This window comes from Pinus tabuliformis, chromosome J (genome assembly GCF_031772625.1).
Source record: "Pinus tabuliformis cultivar Carrire ecotype Pingquan chromosome J, CPIR1, whole genome shotgun sequence".
Lineage (NCBI taxonomy): Eukaryota > Viridiplantae > Streptophyta > Pinopsida > Pinales > Pinaceae > Pinus > Pinus tabuliformis.
In genome coordinates, this window is record NC_142295.1 from 245,179,085 (window position 1) to 245,191,750 (window position 12,666).

At 36.5% G+C, this 12,666-nt stretch overlaps 1 pseudogene; it reads left to right on the forward strand.

Annotated features, from left to right (window-relative positions):
* Positions 1-301: 301 nt before the first annotated feature.
* LOC149226682 (small ribosomal subunit protein eS12 pseudogene) lies at positions 302-967 on the forward strand (annotated as a pseudogene).
* Positions 968-12,666: the final 11,699 nt, after the last annotated feature.

Sequence of the window (12,666 nt, forward strand, 5' to 3'; positions counted from 1 at the left end):
TTACTGACTGATCTCAAAATCTTTGCGTCGAGAGGCAATAACCTGCACAGACATGATAGTATTCAATTTTCCAAAACTTATGTATCACAAAGAATTTTGACAATGAGAGAACTTGTTAAATATAATATGAATCTCTGGCCAAAAACGACTGTAAAATTAATTCCCAGAATTCCATCGTATCCCTCACAATGGAATCTCAATGTACATTAATACCCTCCTTAGTCCTTACTGACGCAGGCATAGCCTGCAATACCCAGCTTTTATGTGCTCGGCTTCTTGACTCTCCAGTTGCTCCTTCATTATTTAGTGAGTACGCGTTTGTGGTTCCCTTTTCGATTTTGCTGGCGAAGCCATGGCGGATGGGGGAGATGCTGATATTATTGAAGAGAAGCCAACTGCGGCAATTGGTGAGCCTATGGACATATTGACTGCCTTGCAGCTTGTATTAAAGAAATCATTGGCCCATGATGGTCTTGCTCGAGGTCTTCACGAAGGTGCTAAAGCCATTGAGAAACATGCAGCTCAGTTGTGCGTCCTTGCAGAGGATTGCAACCAACCTGATTACACAAAATTAGTGCAATCTCTGTGTGCTGAGCACAATGTGAACTTGATTTCTGTGCCCAGTGCAAAGAAATTGGGTGAATGGGCAGGACTTTGCAAGATTGACTCGGAGGGAAAAGCCCGCAAGGTTGTTGGGTGCTCTTGCCTTGTTGTTAAGGACTATGGTGAAGAAACTGAGGGTTTGAATGTTATTCAAGAATACGTGAAGACACATTAAGCTGAGGTCCAATTATGTTTTGTTGCTTGCCAATGTGTACTGTGTTTCAGTCATCTCTTATTATGGGTTCTTTTATAGACCTTAAGGTGGACTTTACAATTTTAGTATTATTACATTCCTTTGTTATACGGCAGATTGTCTCTGGACATGAGTTCATGTCAACAGTTTGAGTCTTATCTCTTATTGCAACTCCCCTGAAAAAAAAAATAAAAAAAAATAGCCTGCAATACCCAGAATCTTTCTTCAATTGCATATGAACATGCATCTCGGCCTATGCTCAATCAGTACCTCAATGTCTGGCAAATTTCTACCACTGGCAATCTCAATTAATATGCGGAAGCTTACCTTTCAATTCCTGGCAAGTTCACATTTTATCATTTGCATGCGGAAGCTTCTCAAACACCTGTTCACATATTTCATGGTTCATGAAAACTCAATAAAAATCAATCACTGTATGTGAAGTTTCCTTCATCCTCATTCATATTTTAACTATCAATCCCATCAACTTCGAATGCTCTCATAATTCAGATCCATTACCACAATTACATTCACATATGCTGGATTCAATCAAAAGCTTGGCATTTCACTCACTCTTGGCCATTATCTATATGGTTTCCATTTCACATTAAATTGCACAAAGTTTTGTCTCAACCAAACCTCAATACAATAGCCCTTTTAATTCTGGTTTTAAGCCCAAAATCTTCTTCTTGAATATTTATATATGGGTTTCAGTATCTGATTTCATATACTCAGAAGTCAATGAGACAATGCCCCATCATTTAATTTAAATGAACCAATATCAAATATATAAGTGCCCCCATCCCATTCTGCTTACCAGCTCTTAAAATTGAATGCCAGAATTTCATACCTTGACATTAACATTACAGTTAACCTCATATGACTACTGCAATACTGCTGTTGAGACTTTGCCAGATTGTAATCTTTCAGCGCCTTCGTTTAATAACTTTGCCAGACTCGTTAGCTTGTGGTCTTTTTCTGCAATTTCAAATGTTAATTCGTTGTCTAATGGCTCACAGGTAGAATTTGGATGGTGTTACCAACGCTTTTAGCATTCCATGATTCTGGATTTAGAATAGTGTTAATAGCAAATGAAATTTGGAACATTAAAACTTCATTTACCAAATCGATACATTCTTCAGCGCTGTCCAATCGAATTTATTCGATTACAGACCACCAAGTACTGTTGAAGTCTTCAACCCAATTTAACGCCTCCTCCATCAATCCTTCAAACGCTCTACTGCATTTCTTAACATTGTAATTCGAATTGCCAATTAACTTCTGCAATTGCCGTGGATATTACATCCCAATTGTGCGTTGTCTGTAATGTTCAGAACATCACATTATTTAAATAATATCAGAGTTTTGCCTAATTAACAACATCGATTTTCCCAATTTATGTGCAGAGTCACCTTACAAAGATTGAACCCAAACATATTCATACAAGTCGAATTCATTTCTGAACAAATTACGGCAATAGAACTGGTTCAACATAAAACTACAGCCACTCTGGGCATACCCTGCAATCAGCGTGGTCCAGGAAACTGCATTACGTTCAAGCATTCTGTCAAACTGTTGCTGCGCATCCTCTACTCTCCCATTCTGTCATTATCTCGTAATAGCCACTGTCCCCGAGATCACTTCAGTTTCGGCACCATGACTGCCCTTAGTCTTCTGACTCTAAATTCGAGTTTATGGGCTTGGTCCAGACCCTCGTTTAAGAGCGTGGGAAAATGTCTCTGATGGTAACATTTGAATAAACCTTAAGCACAGGACAGCAATAAAGTGTATCGGTATTCTCAGTTTAGAGTCCTAACTGAGAACAGAACAACAACAAATAGCATGCACGATACAACAATTTATATGCATATTTACAGTTTTGGGTCACAATATTCTGCTAGTTGAAATTCAGTGCTTAAAGAGGAGAAAGAGATTCGATAACAGCCACAGCAACATTTACCGGAATGAGATTCGATAACATTTATGAGATCGCATAATCTAGGTGAGAGGAGAATGAGTTTAGTCCCTTTTATGCACAGAACTAGAAGACGCCAATAACCCTCATAGGGATTAGAGCAAGAGTAATTTGGGTGTGTGTGCTTTGTAATCTATCTCGAGGTGTGGGATTCTAAGAGTTTTCACTAATGGTGTATGTTCTTGAGTTGAGCAGTAAGCCGAGATTCGGCAAGTTATTGAAGGATCACATCTGCTTTTGACTAGAAGCATTCCCAGCTTATCCCTGTTGTGAGAGCTGAGTTGAGGCTCCATAAGTGTGTTTGGCATGGAAGAGTTGATTATCTGTAATATTCATCCCTATCTTTGTGACACAGTTATGAGATAATTTATGCGCATTTCAATTATAAGATAGATCAAAGAAGATTGATGCAAATGTAATTGTATGTTTTCCCAAATTAGATTTATTAATAATTGTTGTCTATATTTTATTGACATGCATTATGTTACAAAGAGCACTTAGTTCCCTTTGCAGCTTTTATTTTGATACTGCTATGTCTTTGAGAAAATTAGAAACATATGAAACAAAACGAGACTGAGATTGTCTAGACTTTAGCCTTCCTTCAATTCAGACAAATTTCTCCACTTTTTCCCTGTAGTGCCCGCTCTAGTTGACTGACTGTGATATGAAACTAACATTTATTTAGCCCTAAGGCCCACACATTATTCTTTGAGGACCTCAGGTTGAGGATCCAGGCATATGAAGCTAGTATTAGTGATTGAGATATTCATGGTTGTGATGTTTATGTATGTTCTCCATTGATATTATGATGAAGATAGCATGAACAGTTATGTATGTTATCTATTGGTATTATGATGATTGTAATATTAAATGGGTAAGTTTGGTATTTATTGAATTTATGATGATGATGGCAGTAAAGGATATGTATGCTCTCTATTAAATCATGATGATGATAAACTTGATGGTTAGGTATATTTCTATTGACGTTGCGATGTTGATAGCTTGATGGATATGTATGCTTCCATTGATGTTGATGATGATAGCCATGATGGATGTGTCCCCTATGTTACCTACTTTCATTAATTTGGGCTTACTATGAACAATGATGTGAATGACTAGGTGTTGTTAATGATGCTATTATGACAATGAATAACACTGAGAAACCCTGTTACTGATGATTATTGAGTATGGCAGGAAACCACCAGAGGCACTCTCATATGACGAGTTGACGAAAATCGGTTTGATGGAAAAAGTTTATATTATTTTACCTTTGAAATTTTTGAAACCTGCTATATATGTTTATCTATATTCTGATGAGATGTTAGTGGTTGCAGGCACAATTTAGTTGCTTGGCCGAATGACTCACATATGGGTGATGGGGTTGTACAAGTGGATGGAACTACATGGGAGGGGTGGGACAGTGTCCCTGATCTCACCCACTAGCACTCCCGCCGTGACTTGGGCTAGAAGGGTTGAAACACCTTTGCCTTGAAGATCACGATGCCATGAGGGCAGGTCCGCAAGTTGGGTCGCTCATGAGGATTTTACCGGGGGGCGCGCATCAAGGCGGATTCCTTGATCCCCGACACCATTAGTCTCACTATAGCAGGCAACATAAGAGATAATAGCGGTCTATGATGTTGCACCTATATTTTCCCCTCGTAGTCACTGAATGCTTGAAGGGAAAGTGGCGTGGCACCCTTGGAACTTCAAGGGAATTTCTTGAAGGGCATGACCAACTTGGCACCCTTGGCATCACAAATAAAATGTTAGGCGTGGCACCCTTGGAACTTCAAGGGACTTTCTTGAAGGGCACGACCAACTTTGCACCCTTGACATCACAAATAAATTGTTAGGCGTGGCACCCTTGGAGCTTCAAGGGAAGTTCTTGAAGGGCACGACCCAAACTTGGCACCTTGGAATCATTAAAAATAAATTAATTAATAAATATAATCAAGAAATGAAAACTAGGTAAATTTACATCAAGGGTAAATGATGTTAGAAACTGAGGTAATTATATAAAAAATAAAACTTGGGTTAAGAGGAGCATAGGAAGAAATAAAATAGATTACCTTAAAAATTCTACCCTTCCCATGTTGGAAAATACTAGGTAGATTATGTGGTTTAATTAGGTAAAAGGAGAAAGAGGGATATAATTGTAAGGATAAAGATTAATCATAAACTAATTAAACCTAATTAAGAAAATAAGAAGGTGAATTAAAATAAGAATAATAAATTAAATTTAGAGAAATGTAGAGAACCTCCATGTGGCAACAACCAACATAAGAATATCCATCTAAGAGATAACTTGAGTTAAATTAGGGGGGTAGATAGGGGATCAAATCTTGTCTCATTAATTGACTTTAGTAATGAACCCAAATCAAGGAATAAAAAGGGGGATAAAGAGGCAACTAGGAGAAGAAATAGAAATCTTGTTGAGGTGAGGAAAATATTAATTTTAAATTAAAATTTAAGTAAATAATTTTGGGAGACCCTTGATGAGAGAGTGACACTTGGGTGGGTGAATAATCAAGCTATTGAATTATAAAAAATAACTAATTATGCATGACATGCCAAGTGTCACCTATGAGGACTCCTATAAAAGAAGGGGCAAGCCATGAGAGAAGGGACTTTTTTGGGAACCCTATTGTTGGATGGATGAGATGATGTCAAAGCAATGATTACGATCCTATAGTGAGTTTAGTGAGGTAGAGGATTTTAGAGAGGGGACTCTTAAGCCAAGGAGTGCTCTCCTCTACTAGCTATTGCAATTCTCCATTGTACAACCCCATTGCAGCTCGGGGGTCCGCGGGGAAGAAGAGTACCCAAGGAGTAGGTTGGGAGGTTAACCGGTGGGTCATCGCATTCGGATCAAGTACATCGCCATTTATTCACGGAGGTGACCGACAACAAAGGAATACTAGCAACCGCAAAGCAAACGGAGTCTTGTCTTCTGGTGAACGGTACATATGTGTTGCAATATTATTTTGTATGATTTCTTTATGGCCTTAGTTAAATATATGTAAATTTTATGATATGTTCAGTGAAATGAAATTGATGAATGTGTTAGACATCGTTGAATAAATTTGAATTCCCAATGTTTTTATCTTCTGGTTGTATTTTATTGTGGTTTATTAAAATATATATATATATAGTATACAACTGACCCTTACACTTGGTATAGCGTTGGTCCCTACATTTGGTATCAGAGCTATGTTGAACCCTTGAGACCTATGGGCCCATGCATGCATGATTAATTAGTTAAATATCTGCTAAACACTACCCAGAAATTGTGTATGGTGACCTTTCAAGGCTCTTAGCTAGCTATTAGATGCAAAATCCCATAGCTGTACAACAAAATTAGTCAAGTCAACACCAATATTTCTTCCATGCACAATAATTTATTATGGCCGATATCCTAACTATGCTCAATTTCCAATGTAACTCATTACAATTTTGTGGATAATTATAAAAAGATTTCAACAAACCAAACCAAAACTACTCCAATATACCTCTTATACGTTGGTAAAAAAGTGGCTCATATCGACAACTAGACAAATTTAAGAAGTATCTAGATAGGTTAAATAAACCCCAACCTAGATCTCATCTGCAGAGTTGTACACAACTACAAGAATGAGGATGTTGATCTACTACACGAAGATCTTTAGAAAATGTTTATACAACAAATCTAGATTTGATGCTTTAAGCCACTATGATTCCACCTAAAGGATGAGTATTTTGTTTCAGTCAAACATGAGCATGTGTTCACTTCAAAAACGCTTTAGGTATCCACGATCTAGGTCTCATAAGCCTTCAGGCCATACTTTAACAATTGCTTCAGATGATATGCTTCTCTTAGATCAGATCACAGATGTCAGTCTTAAATCTGTTGTGGAGAAGAGGATCTTCATTTTCACAAGATACACATGTTGGACTGCCCAAAAAAAAAAAAACTAATCTTTCAGAACATTATTTCCTCATGGTAATGATGACATCCTAAAGAAGAATTTAAATCATTGCAGATTGACCTCAAATCTTAGAGCCAAGACAAAACAAAATTCTAATGCACAGGAAACCACGCCTTTATAAATTTCAGACTTCGTTCATACATAGGTCACTCCTTCGAATAGATAAAGTTTTCTTGGATAGTCAAGTGCAAATTCACCTGCGAAAAAAAAACTTGAAAAAGCCCAACGAATCCCATAAGCTTAATATCATAGCCTAGAAACCATGACTAGCAAACGCATATACTCTTCACTGTAATGCCTTCTTGACAGCATTGTAATACTCAAGGGCTGTACAAATCCTAGATAGATAATGTGAGCTTGCTTTCTTACCATGAATGAGAAGAAATCGTCTCAATTTATAGAAGAATTTTACTCCGTGTTGAAGTTGACTTGGGGAACGATTCAAAATTTTAGTTTTGGAGGGATTTTTTAAATTTGAACAAATCCCATTCATAATATTAAATTAGATTTTTCGATTCTAATTTTTGGACTATTTGTTAAAAATATATATATATATTAGCAGAGTTGTAATTTGGACCGTATATTCAGCAGCGTTAAATTGATTCTCACTATCAGTTTAAAGCTGTTGCAATTGCTATACGAGACTCACTTAAACAATTGGAGTTCTGGACTTGAGTTATTGAGGCACAAAGGTATGCCCCTGTTGTCATTTTATCGTGACTACATTTGACTTCGCAAGCATACCTAAATACTATGAGAAGTGAATTTAAACTTAAATTATTTAGTGTACTGTGCTAAGCTTATGAACAATTGCAGAAAATGCATCAGTAGAGTGTTCTAAAAGTGGAATAAAGGAAAATCCTTGGTACTCTTACTTTGGGAGCTGGATTATTTCAGGCAAAGCTGCTACTTTTTTTCTCTTCATTATATTCTACAAAATTGTGTTGTTATTTCCCTGTAGTGTTTAAATTATGCTATACTGGCCCAGACACTGCAATCGTTAAAGTTGCCGCTAAAATCTTGGGGTCCTTATTGTGAATTTTCTCCTTGGAATTATCTTGTGTCATATATTCTTGGAGATATACGGAAACTCGCCTCAAATAGAGCAGGGTGATTTGATGCTTCCGAGAATATCAGCAGGGAATTGCATAGCCGTGTCACTTAAAGGTCTTTTCCTGCAAACGTGTTAAGCTTCTAATTATTCTACCAGAAGGGTTCAAATGAAAGGCCTTTTTTGCGTTTCAACGGTGTATTTGAAGCCATTGTCCCTAAATGAGTCATCGCCTTTGGATCCAATGCAAGGGATGCATATAACATGCATGAAACAGTGTAGTCTCACAAATGCTGGCGGGATTCGCGTGGGTCGATGTCCCACAACTTCAGTAACGCCACTCGAATCGTTTACTTTGACTTCCGCTACATCTGCTGGAGGCACTGCATTGTTGTCTTGGCTTGACTGCATTATAAATAAAAATCACAATAACATTCGAATCTTATAGTGTGATATCACGCAGTCCCTTAAACTCTCTTCCACGCAGACCTGATATTCGACTGGTATACGGGTTATCTATTCTATTTCATGGATGATGACAGAGGCTCATTGAAGACTTCTAGGAGTATAGCTCAATGGAAACATCTCTTTTCTGTTCTCCCCATGCTTTAGGACAATGGTAATTCTGGCTCGGCTACAGTTTGCTCGGTGATCCCTAGCGAAAGGTTGTATTAGACGTGTTTATTCCACTGAAGTTCCAATGATCCATTTGTGGTTAGCGAGATCCACATAGATTTCAAAACGCCAGTCACAGATTCATTGTCGTGGGTGGTAGGATATTATTTTCCACGTGCCCATAAAAGATTCACCTCTACATGCTTTGTTACATGTAGATTATGTCTTTAATTTTTTATTTTTATTTTTGATCTCATAAAAGCAGCTGAAGACACAGACCCACCTTATCATAAACACGATTCGATCTGGACAGATATGATCCTGCCAAATTCCTCAATCTGTTTCTCTTCATCTTCTCAATCTACTGGATCATAAACTCGATTCAATTCCAATTTTCTCGTGCTCTTCTCCAATTTCCCATCAAACAAAAAGATTGAGAGGGCCGGAGGAGATGTATATGAGGCGATGTACGATATAGGAAGTTTGATAGATGAAGGAAGCCATTTTTCAAGAATATAAAAACAAACTTGCAAGGAAGGAAGGAATAATCGTAGAACGTATAATAAGAACTTTACAACCATATATTGATTTTCTACATCTTATACAGGTTTTGGTTTTTGGTTATATATCTGCCCTGGTGTTTACGGTTTGATCATGATTGAGAATTCATCAAAGCATATGTACACTCACTGTGTACCAAATCATTGTGCTCATAATCAAATCTATTCGAGTCCCTACATTCGATATATTCAATGAAGTGTGCATCTCTCACACTCAAAACTTGTAGTTTTATATAATTAAAGTATATTTTGTTACCATATCATTTAAATTGTTTATATGTACACTTTTGTTGTGTCCTATATAGTAAACATTTTTTAAATATGATCACTAAATATTGAAATATAAAATTCAAAAGTGACATCGTTGTTCCTACATTCTATAACAATATATAATAAACTAAGGCTATATTGGTAAGTGTTTTAAAAACTCTCATAAATATTACATTGAAAAATATTTAAATTATATTTTATTTTCAACTACACGTATGAAATTCCAAATTTTAATATAATATTATTATTTACCTAATCATGAATATATCATTTTATTAGTGTGTTATTTAAATTAATAGTAATTTTATTTATACTAAAATCAAAACATTTAGATTCTTTTTAAATAGAGTTTGTATCTTTATTCACATTTGTATATCTAATATATTTTAAGGTTCAAGATTGTTTCTTTAGAAGGTTAGATATTATATTTATTTTAAAAAAAATAGAAATTCATATTTATTGTAAAGAAAATTAATATAAGTTGATAAGCTTTTTAGCTTTGGAGTTTTCATCAAAGTGTATGTCAATTACATAGAAATTTAATTTGAAGAAGCAACTGCCATATTATTAACATGTCTAAATCTTTTATGAAAAGATTAAGATTTTGGTGTGAGAATGTTTAGGCTAGAGTATAATGCAGAGCAATTGACTGATACTATAGCAAATGAAGTGAAGAAATACTCTAAATTGGATTGACATAATGTACGAGTACTTCATGGATCCTAACATGGAATTTAGGAGAATATTTGTGCTAGTGTATAATGCATAGAAATTGATTGATGCTATGGCATATGAAGTCAAGAACCACTTTAAATCATTGTAAAACCATCTGGTTCAAAAATATAGGTTTTGGTCCAATTCAAAGTGAGGGTATCTGAATGCCACTTTTAATACTAAGAGGCCTCTAGAGTCATAGTCGGAAGATGACAGCTTGTGAGTTCTTATCTGCCGAACACAAAGGTTGTAGGAGTTGAGACATGTATATGAAAATTACCACAATAACGGTGGTAATAGGTTCAAGAAATCCCTTCCCTACATGGGATATGCATTTATTTTAAAATGTTGTGACCTGAATTATTAAACCCATTTTGAATATTCAACCATTAGAAATTCAGATGATATATACATTGTTTACAACCGATGTAGCATATTAATAAACAATATCCTAGACCAGTTGCATATTTCATAGTTGACTAATAAAAAATTTCAATGGCTGATTTTGGCACCCAAGTATTAACTAGTGATAGCTAAACTAAGTTCGCTCCAGTTAACCATGTCATGATTGCATGCAATTGGTTGTGCTAGTTTAACATTCTCAAAATCATTACATTTTTTAATTATTTAATTATTTTTCCTTATAAATAATGGAATTTATTATTATATATTATTTCATTATTAATACTTGTTCTTAGATATTTGTCAAAGGGTTTTCGAAGATATAAAACCCCATTACCGAGCTCCAAAGAAAGAACAAGAAATTCATTTGGACTGAAAAATGTGAAGAGGCATTCCAAAGGTTAAAGGTGTTATTAATGACAACACCAATTTTGAAGGTGTCGGATATGGAACAAGAATTTTTGGGTTGCACTGATGCCTCCAAGGAAGGGCTGGGTTGTGTGTTAATGCAAGAAGGAAGAGTAATATCTTATGCAACAAGGAAACTTAGAACGCACAAAGAAAACTACGTAACCCATGATCTAGAAATGACAGCAATTGCTTATGCACTAAATATTTGGAGACACTACCTTCTTGGAAGGAATTTGATCATATGACTGATTATTATGGGCTACAACACATATTCACTCAAGACCACTTAAATGCAAGACAAGGACGATGGTATGAGTTAATTAGTGAATATGATTTTGATCTCGCTTACATAAAAGGAACGGTAAATAGGGTAGTTGATGCTTTAAGCAGGATGCCTCGGATATTTTCAGTGAGTCCCTTAAAGACAAATTTGAGGGAGAAACTGCTTGATTTACAACTTAAAGACACCCAGTATCAAGAGGTTAGCAAAATTTTGAGGGAGGATGAAACGAGGGTCCCAAAATATGAAGAATACTCTCTTGATAACGATGGGCTACTATGATTTCGGGGAAGGATATATGTACCACTGAATGAAGATATACTAGAGTTAATCTTGAATGAAGCACATTGCGCAGTATACATGGCACACCCTGATGTTAAGAAGATGAGTGTGGACCTGAAACCACTCTTCTTTTGGAAGGGGATGAAGAAGGACATCGTAAACTTGGTAGCAAGATGCTTAGAGTGTCAACGAGTAAAAGTTGAACACAGACATCCAGCACGATTATTGCAACCCCATGAGATACCAAAATCAAAATAGGAAGTTATATCAATGGAATTCATTGTGAGACTACCAATGACCTCAAGAGGACATGAATCCATATTTTTAGTGGTGGACATGTTGACCAAGAGCACCCATTACATACCAATTAAGACTACATATAAGGCACCGGAAATAGACAGAGTTTATTGATGAGATTATGAGATTGCATGAAGTGCCTAGGAAGAGCATATCTGATAGGGGAGCAGTGTTTACAAGAAGGATTTGGACCAGTTTCCAAGAAGCCTTGGGAACCCAGTTGAACTTTAGCTCTACTTATCACCCTGAGACAGATGGGCAAACAGAAAGGACTAATCAAATCCTTGAAGACATGCTTCGGGTGTATGTGATGAACCAACAAAAGAGATGGGAGGAGTTCTTACCCCTCGTGGAATTTTCTTACAATAATAGTTATCAGAGTCCCATCAAGATGGCACTAATTGAATTCTTACACGGAAGACCTTGCAGAACACCTTTCAGTTGGGACCGACTAGAGGACTGAGTATTAATAGGACCAAAATTAGTGCAAGATATGGAAGAAAAAAATGACTATGATTAGGGAGAGGCTAAAGGAAGTGCAAGATCGACAAAAGAGCTATGTTGATGCTCATCAGGTAGACCGAAGTTATGAATAGGGAGATAGGGTGTTCCTGAGAGTAAGGCCCCAAGATAAGCTCTATAAGAATTTGTAATGAGAGAAAAATTGTCTCCACGGTTTGTGGGACCTTTTGAAATCTTAGAAAGGAAAGAGTTGGTGGCATATAGGCTTGCCTTACCTCCATCTTTAGCATGTATGCATGATGTGTTTCATATTTATGTTTTGCGTCATTATATTTCAGATCCTTCGCATGTTATTGACTTTGGTCATTTGCAGGTTTCGGTTAAGGGAATAGTAATGGCCGAACCAGTTCGCATACTAGACCAGCGAAATTTGCAGATTATATAGTGGTTAGTGGATCAAGTTAAGGGCTAGTGGGACAATTATAGTCCCAGTTTAGCTACTTGGGAGGATGCTGAGGAGATGCGTCACCATTTTCCTTACCTATTCCAAGGACTTCGGGACGAAGTCTATTATTAAGAGGGG